Raw genomic sequence first — 15,498 nt, forward strand, 5'->3', positions numbered from 1 at the left:
GTGAACCTGTGAAGAACTAAGAAAATCGTCAATTTTTCTATTCAAAAGTTCTACATGATTAAAAAGCATGGTGATCGAATCAACTTTAAAAACGTCGGTTGTTTTTGTTGGCTTTGCCCTCATGACTTGCCATTGATAATTATTCAGTGACATCTCTTCTATAAATTCATAAGCATCCTCAGATGTCTTATTATTGATAGTTCCATCAGCGGCTGCGTCGATCATCTATTGAGTTGAAGGATTCAGGCCATTGTGAAACGTTTGAACCTGTAGCCAGAGTGGTAACCCATGGTGAGGGCACCTTCTCAACAGATTCTTGTATCTCTCCCATGCATCGTAGAGTGTTTCTAAATCCATCTGCACAAAAGAGGAGATATCATTACGTAATTTGGTTGTTTTAGCTGGCGGAAAATACTTTAATAAAAACTTTTCAGTTATTTGTTCCCAAGTAGTGATTGACCCTCGTGGTAACGAGTTCAACCATTGTTTAGCCTTATTCCTTAACGAAAAAGGAAACAACCAAAGGCGAATGGCATCATCAGAAACGCCATTGATTTTAAAAATATCATAAAACTCTAAGAATTTGCCAAGTGAGCGCTGGGATCCTCGTCCTACAAACCATCAAACTGAACAAACTGTTGGATCATTTGAATGGTGTTAGGTTTCAGTTCAAAATTATTTGCAGCAACAGCAGGCTAACTATGCTCGATTCAGTTCCTGTTAAAGAAGGTTTAACATAATCATACATAGTACGTGGAGCAGGATTCTGATTAGCAGCAATTGCAGGAGGTAGCGAATTTTCTTGGTTTTTAGCGATCTCCTCCGTTGTGGTTGAAGTATCGTGGATTTTCTTTGTTTTTAGCCATCTCCTCGGTTGTGGTTGAAGTATCGTCCTCTAGCTCTTCCTCTGTGTATCGTAAGCTTCGTCTTATTTCTCTTCGGTTTCTGTGAACTGTGCGATCAATCTCACTATCAAACAGTAGTGGTCCCGACGGGTTTCTTCTCGTCATACACTATAAAAACCTGCCAAGAACGAATAAAAGAAAAATTAAAAAGGAAAATAAAAATTTAAATAAATAAAGTGAAATGGCTAAAGTAATAAAAATCGAGTGTTCCTAATATCTTAGTTCCCCGGCAACAGTGCCAAAACTTGAAATGTGATATTTGCGATAGGTTTTAAAAATTTATAATTAATCATTCTTGAAACTAGCTATTATCATGATGAAGGCAAGCGTACCTATCGAACAGTAGTATAGCTTTAGCAAGACAGTATTGTCGAACCCAAAGGAACCAAGAGTACTAGTAATTACTTTCTTTTTATTATCTAGGCTAAAAATTAAGGGATTTGTTTATCTAAACTAATTAACTAAACTAAGAGTGCACAGAGAGAAATTGGGGAAAAGCTTTTGGGAAAATTCGATTGATTAAGACAATACCCAAGGAAAAATCTACCTAGATTTCACTGTTATTTGACTCTGAATCAGACGATTTATTCATTTGACTTGACCCGTAGAAATCCCTAAGTTATATTATTATCTTTCTCGAGACTAATAATGTCTAACCCTAGGTTGATTAATTGAAATCTCTTTCTAATTAACTCCCTAGTGTTACATTAACTCGATCTATGGATCCCCTTATTAGGTTTCACCCTAATCTGGCAAAATCTTATCACCCTATCTCCAGGCGTGCAATCAACTCCACTTAATTACAACAAATTTACTCTTAGACAGGGTCTATTCATCATCTGAATAAGAGCATTAACTTGAATCAATATCCTGGAATATTAAAAAAAGAATTAAGAACACATAATTAAGAAAAAGTCAAATATTTCATACAATTCAGATAATAATAACAAGATCTGTCTTGGGTTTCAATCCCCGTAGGTGTTTAGGGGGTTTAGTTCATACTTATGAAAGAAAACATCTCACAAGAATAAAGATAACAAAACATAAAGAAAACCTAAAACCCCTGAATGGAAATTCAAGGGAGATCTTTAGTTTTGACGATGAATCCGCCTTCTAAGATGGATCAATCGGCTTCCCTTGAGTAATTCCTTGCCTCCTACTCTGTGTGTCCCTTCTAAGTGCTCCCCAGTTGTTTAAATAGGCTTTACAATGCCTAAGAGCCCTCAAAAGTGGCCTTTTTCAAATAGGACTATACTTGGGCTCGGCAGGGAAACGCTCGTGTAAGGAAGTCCAGGCCGTGTTGATTTCCCATGTGGGTTCATTTTCTCCGTTTTTGACCCATTCCTCGCTCTTTTTACTCTCTTATGATCATATAAGTATAAAACATGAAATTAAAGAATTAGGAGCATCGAATTCACCAAATCTAAGGAGAATTCATCCATAAATGTACTAAGCATGGGATAAAAATATGTATAAATTACGATTTATCATTCTAATTAGCCACACAAGGCATTATCTCATTCACGAAATTTACTCATCTATGAAAATATCATCATTTGCATATATCAATAACGAACATTAGCCATTATCCAAGGCTTTATATAGAATGAAAGGATTCACCCCAAGCCAACACATTTGGCCAAATTAACATTGACACAAAACTTGAAAGTCTAATCCCTATACATGCCATATTCAAAATAATAAAACCAATTATACCAAGTGCTTTGGTTGATAGTGTGATCGATGCCTCTGACGTCCGATGATCCTCGAGCTAATTAGGTGGCACTATAAGAAAATAGAAAGGAGAGGGAGTAGGCATAAAGCTTAGGAAGTTGCATGCAAATAAATATAATAACGAATGTAGCATTCATCATCATGCTTATAATACAAAAGTAGGCATAAGCACAACTTACTCATCACTATCCAGTACAATTCACATAGCATATATTGAGCGCACATCTCATACATTTCAAATAGGCACCTGTACCACTTACAACATGGTTATACTTTTCTCGTTTAACTTAAACTGTAACTCTCACCGTTAAACCATTTGGAATGCTATCGGATATTCACTAAGCCTCAAACATAGGGTATAATACCGATGCCATGTCCCAGACATGGTCTTACACTAGCTCTCACATATCCGTGCTGATGTCATGTCCCAGACATGGTCTTACACTAGCACATCTATACATGTCGATGCCATGTCCTAGACATGGTCTTACAATGACACATCTCATAGCCGATGCATGTCCTAGACATGTCTTACATTGCCTTACATCTCGAGGCCTATACATGTCCCAGACATGTCTTACACTATCTCTCATCTCAATACCGATGCCATGTCCCAGACATGGTCTTACACTGGCTCTCATAATGTGGTCGATGCATGTCCCAGAAATGTCTTACACTAGCACACAAATAACCCGAATATCATGGCATGAATATCCGATTTATTTCGTAAGGATCAAACGGGAGTTCTACTATCTCAATATTCATCATACATAATCATTTCCACAAACAAGAAATTTATGCTATATCAATTCAAACACATATAATAGTAATGTAGTTGTATTATTTACATACAACTTACCTCGGGTTACAAAATGTAGATAACTAGTTCGGCTTAGTCCACTTGTTTTGCTTTTCTCCGGTCTAGGCCCGGATTTTGTAATTATTGATCTAAAATGATAGAAATTCATTCATTTCATTAGCATATTAATCTAGACACTCGAAAATTCATAATTAGGCAAAATGACCATTTTGCCCCTAGACTTTCACAAAATGACCATTTTACCCTTGGGTCTGAAAATCAATTTTTATCACATTTTATCATTAACCAAGCATAGCTTAATACTTTTTATACTAGAATCAGCCCACAATTCTCTTTATTTCACACATTTATCACCTATTTTACAACTTATGCAAAATGGTCCTAAGTTAGGGTTTCTATGAAAACTACTTTACAAAAGTTGTTTATTTCACAACCATGATTCTTTTCTTCCAAAAAATTTCAGAAAAAAACATGAACACTCTAATGGTAAAACCCTATACTTTTAACCATTTTGCAAAATAGTCCCCTTATTTGAAAGCTCATGCTATAAGGGTTTTAAAAGTACAAAAATCATCAAGAAAAACCATCAAGATCACTTACTTGTAGAGAGACTAAGTGGCTGAATTTTCAAGCTTCAAAAACCCCTCTAATAGCTGCTATTTTTGGTGGAAAAATGGAGAAGAAAGATGACCCTTTTGATTTTATTTTAATATTCAATTTGCTAATGTTATCAAGTACCAACCCTAGTCATCTTTTGGCTTTTTTCACTCCTCATTTCTCTATGGCTTGCTAGCTTGTCTTTTAAGGGTATAATTAACCTTTAAAGACCCCCAATTTAGGTTCTCTAGCTATTTGACTCCCTTAGCTATCAAAATAGGACTTTTGCACTTTATAGTCCTTTTTCACAATTAAGCATGAAATCGCTGAAATTAATTCACCAAAATTTTCATCCTCTCATATAATATTGCCACAATACATAAAATAATATTAAAAATAATTCTCCCTCCTCGAATTAGTGGTCCCGAAACCACTATTCTGACTAGGCCCAAAATCGGGTTGGTACTTCTCTTCTTCTCTTTTTGTCATAGTTTTTTAGTTCTTATATTTTATTTCAGAGTTATGTTTCACATAGATTGAGGGTGAAATTTCATCGGCAACTACTTGAAGCTTTGTGTTCTAACTTTACTTTCATCAATTTTTTACTTTGGTTGTATTTATCAGTATTCAATTTGAAAAATAGCACCAAGGAAAAACCAACACACCATCGAGGCACTGAGCAATGTTGATGTCAATCGCTTCCATAACTCAAAAGTCGAGAGGTTCTTTCTCTGAATGAGTGGGCATTCATTTATTGAGGAACATTGGTTAGATCCAACCATTTCTACTTGCGATGATATTTGGCATATGGTATGATCCTATCGTTGGAATAATTTTTACATAACCCCGATCGAACCAGCGGTTGACGCTATCGTTTATGAATTTTATGCCTCCTTGAAGGATAGGGACGACTACAAGCAACGGGGTGAGACAATCACTCGTGTTATCATTAGGGGCAAAGAGGTATCTATTGCACCTCGAGAGATTTGTTGATATTACAACTCCCCGTATTATATCCATGACCATTTATATTCAAAGATTCTGATATGGAGAGTATAATAGATTATTTGACAGAAAGGTGTGGCAAGTGGACTCGCCATGCAAATACCGAGGTTCCCTTGAAACCTAGCAAGACCATCATGCTCCTGATGGCCAAGATACGGATTCAATTCATTTGCATCCACCTGGTACTGGCTCATAATGCTTCTAATGTTATCGCCTATTGAGTGTTTATGCTTTATTATATTTTATAGGGGGAACAGATCTACATCGACCGTTGGATTTACGAGGAAATGTTAAGGTACATATAGAGCAAAAAGCAAACTATGTACTTTCTACATTTGATTACGACACTATGCCACCAAGTTGACGTTCCCATGTACCCAACCGATCCATTCACGAGACCTACGAAGAGCGTGATTGGGGACAACCTATATGGCCAGTTGATCAACCTCCAAAAAATGCAAAATCAGGAGGAAAAAGAAACGAAACATAGGAGCGATCCTCGAGGGTTGACACAGAGAAAGAGTAAAGCTCACACATCAAAGATGACAGGACTCACGAATATGCCCATTTCAGATTGGCACACACGATGGATGCAATGGGAGACATTCTGATTTGTATTGTGGAATAGAATGGATGGCCAACACCTACACCACTCTCGGACATGTTTGAGAAATTACTACTGATAGGCAAGGAGAGCGCCATCAATCAAGAAAATGATGATGAGCAAGAGGAGACCTCGATTATTTCACCAAATTATGAATAAGTATTTCAACCAAATCGTTCAACAATGAAGTGCGTGGTGATCTGTGACACGAGCCATCATAGCCTGGCCCAAACTTCGGGAAGGCGGACTACTAAAGTGTTGATAGGGTACGAGAGGGGAAAGGCAACGTTGTTGGAGGAGTCAGAATCTGAGTTTGACTAATTTTGAACATTTTCTATCTTTGGACATTGTACTTTAATTTTATTTGGGATGATTTTTAATTTTAGTTTTAGTTTTTTAATTAGTTAGGATTTAGTATATTCTATATATAGTTGTGTGTTTTTAATATTTTTTTGTAGGGACCCCACAATTTTTGAAGGCACTACAAGATCGAGCCAAAACTGAGAAGAAGAGTAGTCCTACCATATATATTGCATGAATCACGCCAATCAGGTGACTTCTTTCCTCTATATTTTTAATTACACATTAGGGACAATGTGTCGAATTAAATGTGGAGAGGTGACTTAAGAAATTTTTAATTTTTTCCATTATTTTATTTTCCTTTTTTTAGTAGTTTTTAAATTTTAATTTTTGCATGTTTTCTATGTGCTTGAGCTTGTAGAAATACAAGTGATTGGTAGGACCATATTAATTGGATTTTGTGAATTATTTGTAAATTTAGTTTGATAATAATCGATTCTAAATATCTAATTTTGGACTACTTAGTTCAATTTATTACACTGTGAATAGATTTAAGGTGTTAAGTATACCACATGATAAATAGGTATATAAATAGCATGCATGTTTATTTGAATTTTAGGTCGTAGAAATTGATAGAATTGACCGATTTAATCTATGCATAGAATTACCTAGGGACGACCTAAGGCATTTTTTGGTAGACATTATTGAGCCAAAAAAGCTATACCATAAATATTCTCCCTAATGCCTATTTTGAAGCCCGAATCCATTTTCTTGATGAACCATAAATGAAACTCTAAGTCTATTATATATTCTATTTGATCCTTTATTTCTTGGTTCTTGCACGGATTTAGACGTCTGACCATTGATATTGAGGGATTAGGTAGATACATCACGGAGGTTTCAAAAGAAAAAGGATGAGTGAGCTAAGGAATTGTATGGTATGGTGAGTATAAGATTTCTTGAGCTTGTAGAAAAAAAAAAGGCAAAATACCAATCAAGAAAATCTCGATGAAAAAAAAATATAAAAGAAAAGTGAGTTGGAAAAAAAAGTATGCTCACATTTGTTTGAAAAAAAAAATATGAGCTCGGATGAATGTACTCATGAATACTATACTAAGCCTTAGTTTTCTTTTAGTTTTTCAAAAACTGTTTGTTCTTTCCTCTTGGAATTGGTTTCAACCCAAGAGTTCTTTTATATTATTGAAGTATTTCAGTTATTTACCTTTGCAAGCAACAATATTTCGTTATTCCGATCGAGAAATTTACTACTCCGTTATTCAATCGACATCAAATCTAGGATTATTCTAATCTCTTTTCTTTTTCGATTCAATTGTGTTCTTTATATGTTTTGTTCAATTGAGATTAAGATTATGAATAACATGAGTGGCTAAATCCTTTAGGGGAGATTAACGAGTGAATGGAGACGTGATTAAAAAAGGATTTAGGGTTTCTCAAGAGGATTAGTTGGTATAGATTACACATTCCTAAACCTAGGCTTGACAACCCTAGGAAGTAATCAGGTTAAGCAAGATCAGAAGATAAGTTTAACCAAGTAAATCATAATTTTCCTGGTTGAGAAAGTGAGGTCGTGAGATAAGCGAGTATCAACCAATTGATCAATTAGTTAAAGACTAGGAGGTAATAATTTATTAATTTGTAGCTAATCCACCCTAAAACCCTAATCCGAAAATAATTACAAACCCATCGAGTTAATCTTCATGATTGGTTTTATCGGTTTAGTCGTTTATTTCTTTTCTTGCTTATTTACTTCAATTATTTAATTTCTACTACTCATCTATTTTATGATCTGTCATGATATAGGATTTAATTACTACTATTTAGACTTATTATTGTAAAGAGATTTTTGATAGATTTATTTCATCCTCCCTTGGGTACGATCCTCGTAATACTTCCGTTGTAAACATATATATAGTAAAATTTGACCTGTATACTTGCAAACATAGCCAATTTAATTTATTATATTTTTGGTGTGATATTTTTACTATAAACAATAACACGTTTATAGGCGATCACATGCCAACTATTTTTGACTCTGTCAGAACAGTTAATAGGGTAACCATTATGAATTTCTATTATATGTCAATTTCCCAATTTAATAATATTTGTTCAATAGCCAATCATCAATACATATCAATATATCAACATAATTCTTCTCAATAAAAAATCAAATTTGCATTTATATTAATATATAATAATCTCAAATCAATTCAATTTAGTCCCTACCGTGAACAATCAATCAATTTCATACTAGTACGATCCGACTAGTTATAACCGACTATTAATTCATTTTTATCTCAGATTTCAATTCATCATATTTAATTTTATCTGTCAATTTATCATCTCTATACAATTTAGTCCATAACTTACCTGCACTAAGTTGTGAACAATTCAAACTACTATCAAACAAATACAAATTCACAAATCAAATATAAAGAAAATTTAAATACAATCATACTATGTGAACTTACTTGGAAAAACAACAAGCAATCAATTCTCTAAGGACTAATTAGCAAATTTTCCTTTTTCCTTAATTAATTCTGATTTGGTCCAATTCTCAATCTATAAAATTATTCAATTCAATTTATCAACTTCAACCCTCTTATTTCATCCTATTATAAACATGTATCAGCTTAATTTCCTTTTTTAATGTTCCCTAAATTTTTTCATTTTATTCAATTTAGTCCCTAAAACAAAACAATCATATCTTTCACATTTAAGCTTCGTTTTTAATCCGTTTTTAACTTCATCCTTTAACAACCCTCTAGCACATTTATTTCTAGAAATTTCATGCTAATTTTGAAATAATTACACTTTAGTCCCTATACTCAAAACTAACAAATTTTACTTTACAAATAGTTCCTATTCATATCCAAGCACTAAGTCTAACAATTTAACACTAAAACATTTAAAAATCATCGATGGAAAACTTTTAAAACTTTAACAATTTTTCGATTCCATACTCGAGTTAGCTAGATTCAGCTACAACGATCTAAAATATATAAAATTTATGAAAAACGGAATTCAAATTCACCATATGCAAGGGTTCGATTGCTTGGAATAATTTGAAGCTCTCAATTCCTCCATCCATGGTGTTCGAATGGTGAAGGAGATAGGAATGAAAAATTCTATCTCTTTCCACCTTTTTTTTTTTACTTTAATGTTTATTATTTTTCTTAACTTTTAATAATAATTTCAATAACAAAATAAGACCAAATTCATCATGTATTTTTCATCCACTACAATCTATTCTAGCCAAATTTCCACTTAAGTCCTTGAAATAATGTTATCTAAGTCTTTTAATCAATAAAAATCAATAGTGATTAAATTTTTTTACGATTTTTACTATTTAGTCATTGTACCTTAATTAGTCACTAATTCAGCACAATTACCTAACCAAAATTCAATACACCTATATAAAAACTTCGTAAATATTTAATAAAAATATTTATGAGCTCGGTTTACAAAAAACAAGGTCCTAATACCTCTTTTTCCAAAACCACTGACTTTAGGGTCGATCCACTTATACTTTAACCAACTTTCAAAATAACAAATTTATCATATGAAAATTTAATATAGCACTATAATTGACTAGTAAATATTAAATAATAATATCTACTAACTCAATAATTAAAAATTGGGATCTCGAAACAACTATTTTTGGCGCCAATAGTTTTCGAGTCTTTACAACTCTCCCCCTTAAGAGATTTTGTCCTCAAAATTTTAACCTACGAAAATGTTATGGTACAACGTTTTCATAATTTCATGAAATTTCTAATAACTCAGGCCTTTCCTTCTACATCACGTATCAAATTAGTTCCTGTCAATTTTCTATCGCTTCATTCTGATCAGCACAAAGGAATTCTACATTTACATCCATATAAAACCTTGTATAATGTCATTTAATACTAAATTGATAACTGTTATTATATGCAAACTCTATTAATGATAAAAATTTCTCTTTGTTGTTTTCGAATTCAATTATACAACACTGTAACTTGTCTTCTAGTGTTTGAATACCCCCTTCTGATTGCTTGTCAGTCTGAAGATGAAATGTGGTATTGAAATTTAGTTTCATGCCTAGAGCTTCGTATAATTTATCTAAAAAATCTGGAGGTAAATCTTAAGTCTCGGTCAAAATGATTGGTAATGACATATCTTGTAATCCGACAATCTTATAAATATGTAGTTCAACTAAGCTCTGAAGTGAATATTATGTTCTGATAAGAATGAAGTGTGCTAACTTAATCAATCTATCAACTATTCTTCAGATTGTATCTTTCTTTTTCAGTGACAACAGTCAACTTGATACAAAATCCATAGTAACTTATTCCCATTTCCATTCCAGAATCATAAAAAATTGTAACCAACCAGACTGAACTTGATACTTGACTTAAACTTTTTGGCATATCAAACACTTTGTCACTGCCCAGATGTATCAAGTAAGTACTATTATGAGCCTCGTGTAAAATGTCTTATTTCAAGTCTGAATCTTTCAACATAGAAAAACGGTTTCAAAAACATAAATTTCTGTTATCATTAACATTGAACTCAGAAGTCTGATTGCTTTCATCAAGTGTCCTTTTTTCCTAAAATCCAAATTATTTTCTATAGCTGCTGGATTATTTGAAAGAAAATTGATTCAACTCTTAGCTCAGCTAAAATGGAAGTGTCATGTTCTAGAGTCAAATGAGTATTCGTTGCTTTCAGAGTAAACGAAGACTTTAGACTTAAAGCATCATCTACTACTTTAGCTTTTACCTGAATAATAATCGATAATCAAATTATAATCTTCCAAAAATTTGATCCATCTGTGTTGTCCCGAATTTAACTCTTAAGTTTCTATTAACATAACTTTTGACTGTTCAAAAATTTATTGGCATTTATCTGACCAAACAAAGCTGACATTTTTTGTAACAGTTTCGTTAATGACGGAGTTATCATTGAGAAGCTTGTAATAGATCATTTGAAACATCCATTAAGTCCCAGAAAACTATGTACATTAATAATAACTTTCAGAGATTTTCAGTTCACAATTGCCGAAATTTTGTTCAGATCAATACAAATACTTCAGCCAATGCCAATATTACAAGTCTTAGAAATCTTACTTCTCGAAGTCGGAATTCACATTTACTGAACTTTACATACCATTACTTCTCTCGCAAAATATGCAACACTGTTGTTAAAAACTAATAATGTTAGTTCATTAGGTCTATAAAAGTGGTTTTTTTCTCGTTAATCTGAATGGTATTACCAATTGTTCATATCAACTTGGGAAAGTAGTTTTTGATACAACTAACTTATAACTCTGAGTTGACAACAACCTAATCGAAAGTCAATCTTTCAAAATACGGTAGCTCCCTTTTACTAATCAAACAAGTTGGCTGTACGGAGTAACACATACTTTTTCGTTATGGCAAATCTATTCAACTATCTATATTTAATTTACAATCTCCTAGTTTTAGCTTTATTTTCAAAAATAAGATTGACACACCTCAAGATGACACGTTCGATTGAATAAATCCCCTATCTAATAACTATTGCAACCATGCTTTCAATTCTTTCAATTCTGCCTGTACCATTATATAAGGTGCGATCAAGATAGGAGCAGTTTGGAATGCAACTTCAATAACAATTTGAACTTCCCTTTTAGACGACATGTAACACCCCTAACCTGTCTTTGTTGCCAGATTAGGGTTACAGGAATGCTAGAGCAAGTTAACATATTTAAACAAGTAAAATCATGATCGATTGAATATGATTTTTCAAATATAATAAAGTAATTGAATTACGATAATAACTTACATTTACGAGGCTTAAATCGAGCCTTAGGGAAAAATTTGAAACAAATCAGAATATTTTAGGAAAGTAGGAAAATTTTCAAAAGCAAGGGGCAGACAGTTGTGTGGAATGCCCCATACCGTGTAACTTTCGAAATTAGGACACACGACCGTGTCCCAGCCCATGCCCCTTCCTATGTAACTCATTGAGTTAGGCCATACAGTCGTGTCGCAATTCGTGTGTCAGACCGTGTAACTCTCTAACTTGTGACACTCGGCATGTCACAGGCCATGTGCTAGGCCGTGTAACCCACTGATTTAATACACACGGTCGTGTCTCAGATCGTGTGTGGCACACGGCCAAATGGCACGAGCGTCTCCTAGGCCGTGTACACCTAAATGAACCTTAGACATCAAATTTACCATTTCAATATTTCTTGGACACTAAGCAACCTATTTACCAACCATTAAATCTATTCAAAGTGACATAAAATAGGCTCAAATCATGCTAAATCAACCTTCCTAAGTCCTAACCAATGTACCCTCAATGGTACCACAAGTATACACTTTTACAATAATATAAATCATCACACAAACATGCCAAGTCACACAATTTAAAATTCTAACCTATATGCCTATAATAGGCACCCCAATTTACAACTATACAAGATAACATATGCTATAAACTTATACCAAAAACATCTTTCTTCATTCACATATATCATAATAAGTTCTCTAATTGCACTTACATTCATTCTTTATAGATTTACATTTCAAAACAAAATTAATGACAAAACAAGTCTATTACATGCCATACAATCCAAAACAAACATTCAAAAGCTATCGAAATTAGGTGGATAGTGTGACTTGAGTGTTGACCCGATCGTCCAACCTTCAAGAGTATCTACAAGACATAGAAATTCACACAAGTAAGCTTATTGAAGCTTAGTAAGTTTATTGAAGCTTAGTAAGTTTGAGGAACAAAAACAATAAATCTTATCAAAGTAACTATAACAATTGAATCAAATATAATTCAACAACAAATGTTTCCTGCCATCAACAATGTCAAACCGGTGAATTGTATAATTCAATTCAAAGCTCAAATGGTAATGTAACACCCCTAACCCGTATCTGTTGCCGAAATAGGGTTACGAGGTCTTACCGATCAATACACAACATATAGCATTCATTCTCATATATCATTTTATACAACCACATTGTCCCTTATAAGATAACTTCTAAAAACTTCTAAAAACTTAGAAATTTTTCATGTAAACAGAAGTCACACGCTTGTGTGAACAGGCCGTGTGCTTCACACGACTAGTAGACACGCCCATGTCTTAGGCCGTGTGAAAACAGGGCATACGTACTAACTTGTATCACACGGCCGAGGACACGCCCGTGTGCCAGGCTGTATGAAAACTGGAGAGTACACTAACTAGGGTCACACAGCCAACTACACGCCCGTGTGTCTAACCCGTGTGCCCTACGAAATGGCCACACACACCCTTGTACTGGACCGTGTGCCATTTAAGGGGTATACTGACTTATACCACACGGCCAATCACACGCCCGTATGTGAGACCGTGTAAAGCATACTAACTTCAAATCAATTTCAAATCAATTTCAACATCAGGGGACACATGGCCGTGTAACCGAATCATGTGTCACACATAGCTGAGACACGCATCCGTGTCTCTGCCCGTGTGGACAAAAATAGGCCCTTTGCAAAGCCAATTTGCCACCCTTTTTGCACATACCTACAAAAGCTTATATGGTATCATTTTAAGACACAGTTATACAACCAAAGTTCATCAACCAATACATAAGCATACCATATCCATTTCAACTAAATTCAATACTCAATTCCATACCATTTACCTATTCAAATACCAAACAATTTCGCTTGCTTTACTAAGCATAATTCACAAGTATAATTCATTTAGCAAAACCAATCCAAACATACATAACTACTTCAAACCTATTCATTCATCATAGGTCTATTACCAAACATTAAAAGTACAACTATTTGCACATTCATAAGCATCATCAAGTTCATCATCTTATGCCAACTCAAATGGAAAAAATACATATTCATCAAACATACCAAAATGACTCAAGCCTATACATGCCATATACCATATATACATAACTTCAAAAGTACCAAATAGATGATCAATAGGGCGATGATGTCTCTAACGATCCCTGGGTCCGAGTTAGCTTTACAAAACTATAAAACATAGCAAATTAAACAAAGTAAGCTATAAAGCTTAGTAAGTTCATATGTGAACATGAAATAATCATAACTTTCTTATAACAATTCAAAATAGATAATATCATCAACATATAAAGCATCAATTCATGAGCTAACATAGAATTTATTCATATCCTCATTCATGAGTTCTTAACTTCATCTATCTCAATACTTGAATAGTTTTTCGTACATACGTGTATCGATACATTTCTATTTCTCGTCAATTCTCTTATCAAACTGTTCCAGTTTATAAGTGCATACGATACAAATTCATCAATTTTCCGATGCCATAGTCCAACTATGATCTTACACATACATTGCGAAAGCCCTGTCGTGGTCTTTCATTCACATGCCATAACCCGATTATAGTCTTATTATTCGATTGCCATAGCCCGGCTATGGTCTTATTCGACAACTTACCTTACTCAATTCATACATTTCATTTAGTATCTCAACATTTATCAAATAGAATAATTACTATTTCAATTTCATCCATCAAATACATAGATACACATTTAACTTCATTTATACGAACTTACCTCGTTTTTGGAATGGACTGATCGAATCGACTATTCGACAACCTTGCTTTTCCAGACCCGATCTAAATCCGAATTCTTTCTTTCTTAATCTATATGAATTCAAAATTAACTTGTTTATTCATCTACTCATTCAATTTAGTCTAAAATTACTCATTTGGGCATATTTGCATATTAGCCCCTAAACTTTCACATTTTCACAAATCAGTCCTTATTTCACAAATGCCCAGAATTCACATAATTTCATTATACTCTAGCTTAGCCGAATTACCTATAGGTCGCTAACAGCTCATAAATTTCTTTTATTTCACATTTCAAACCCTTAATTTACACATTTCACAATATAATCCTATTTGACATTAAAATCTATCATCAAGCTTTCATATTTCATCTTCAAACATCAAAGAACACGCAAAATCATCAATGGAAACTCTTAAAATCTTTAGCAATTTCAAAATCTAAGGTACGGGCCAGCTAGAATACGAAGCAATGATAATAAAAACATAGAAATCATCAAAAATCGAGCTAAAATTGTACCTTAATCAAGCTAGGAGTGTGCCAAAATTATGAAAGCTTCAAACCTTTATTCGCTTTTCTATTTTCGGTTGTTAACAAAGATGAATGAAAATGAATTTGGCTTTGTTTTATTATAATTATAACTTAATTAATCAATTTACTAATATAACCTTTGCTATATACATATATAATCATATAATGGATGTCCATTAATGTCCATTAATCATTAAAATGGTCTAATTACCATTTAAGGCCATCATATTTAAAAGCCAAATCCAATTGACACCTTTAACTAATAGAACATGTATTTTACATTTTACGTGATTTAGTCCTTTTTCTCAAATTGACTATTTAAACGATAAAATTAACTCACAAAAATTTCGCACATGCTTACTATCATACTGTAAATACCAAAAATAATATTAAAAT

The 15,498-nt window shown here is 33.4% G+C and overlaps 1 non-coding gene across 1 annotated transcript; it reads left to right on the forward strand.

Annotated features, from left to right (window-relative positions):
- Positions 1-283: 283 nt before the first annotated feature.
- On the forward strand, positions 284-390 carry LOC121209312 (small nucleolar RNA R71). The gene has a single exon (XR_005904429.1). It is a non-coding gene; the product is annotated as a small nucleolar RNA R71 (small nucleolar RNA).
- The last annotated feature ends 15,108 nt before the right edge of the window (positions 391-15,498 follow it).

The sequence above is a fragment of the Gossypium hirsutum genome, chromosome A10 (genome assembly GCF_007990345.1).
Source record: "Gossypium hirsutum isolate 1008001.06 chromosome A10, Gossypium_hirsutum_v2.1, whole genome shotgun sequence".
NCBI classification, from domain to species: domain Eukaryota; kingdom Viridiplantae; phylum Streptophyta; class Magnoliopsida; order Malvales; family Malvaceae; genus Gossypium; species Gossypium hirsutum.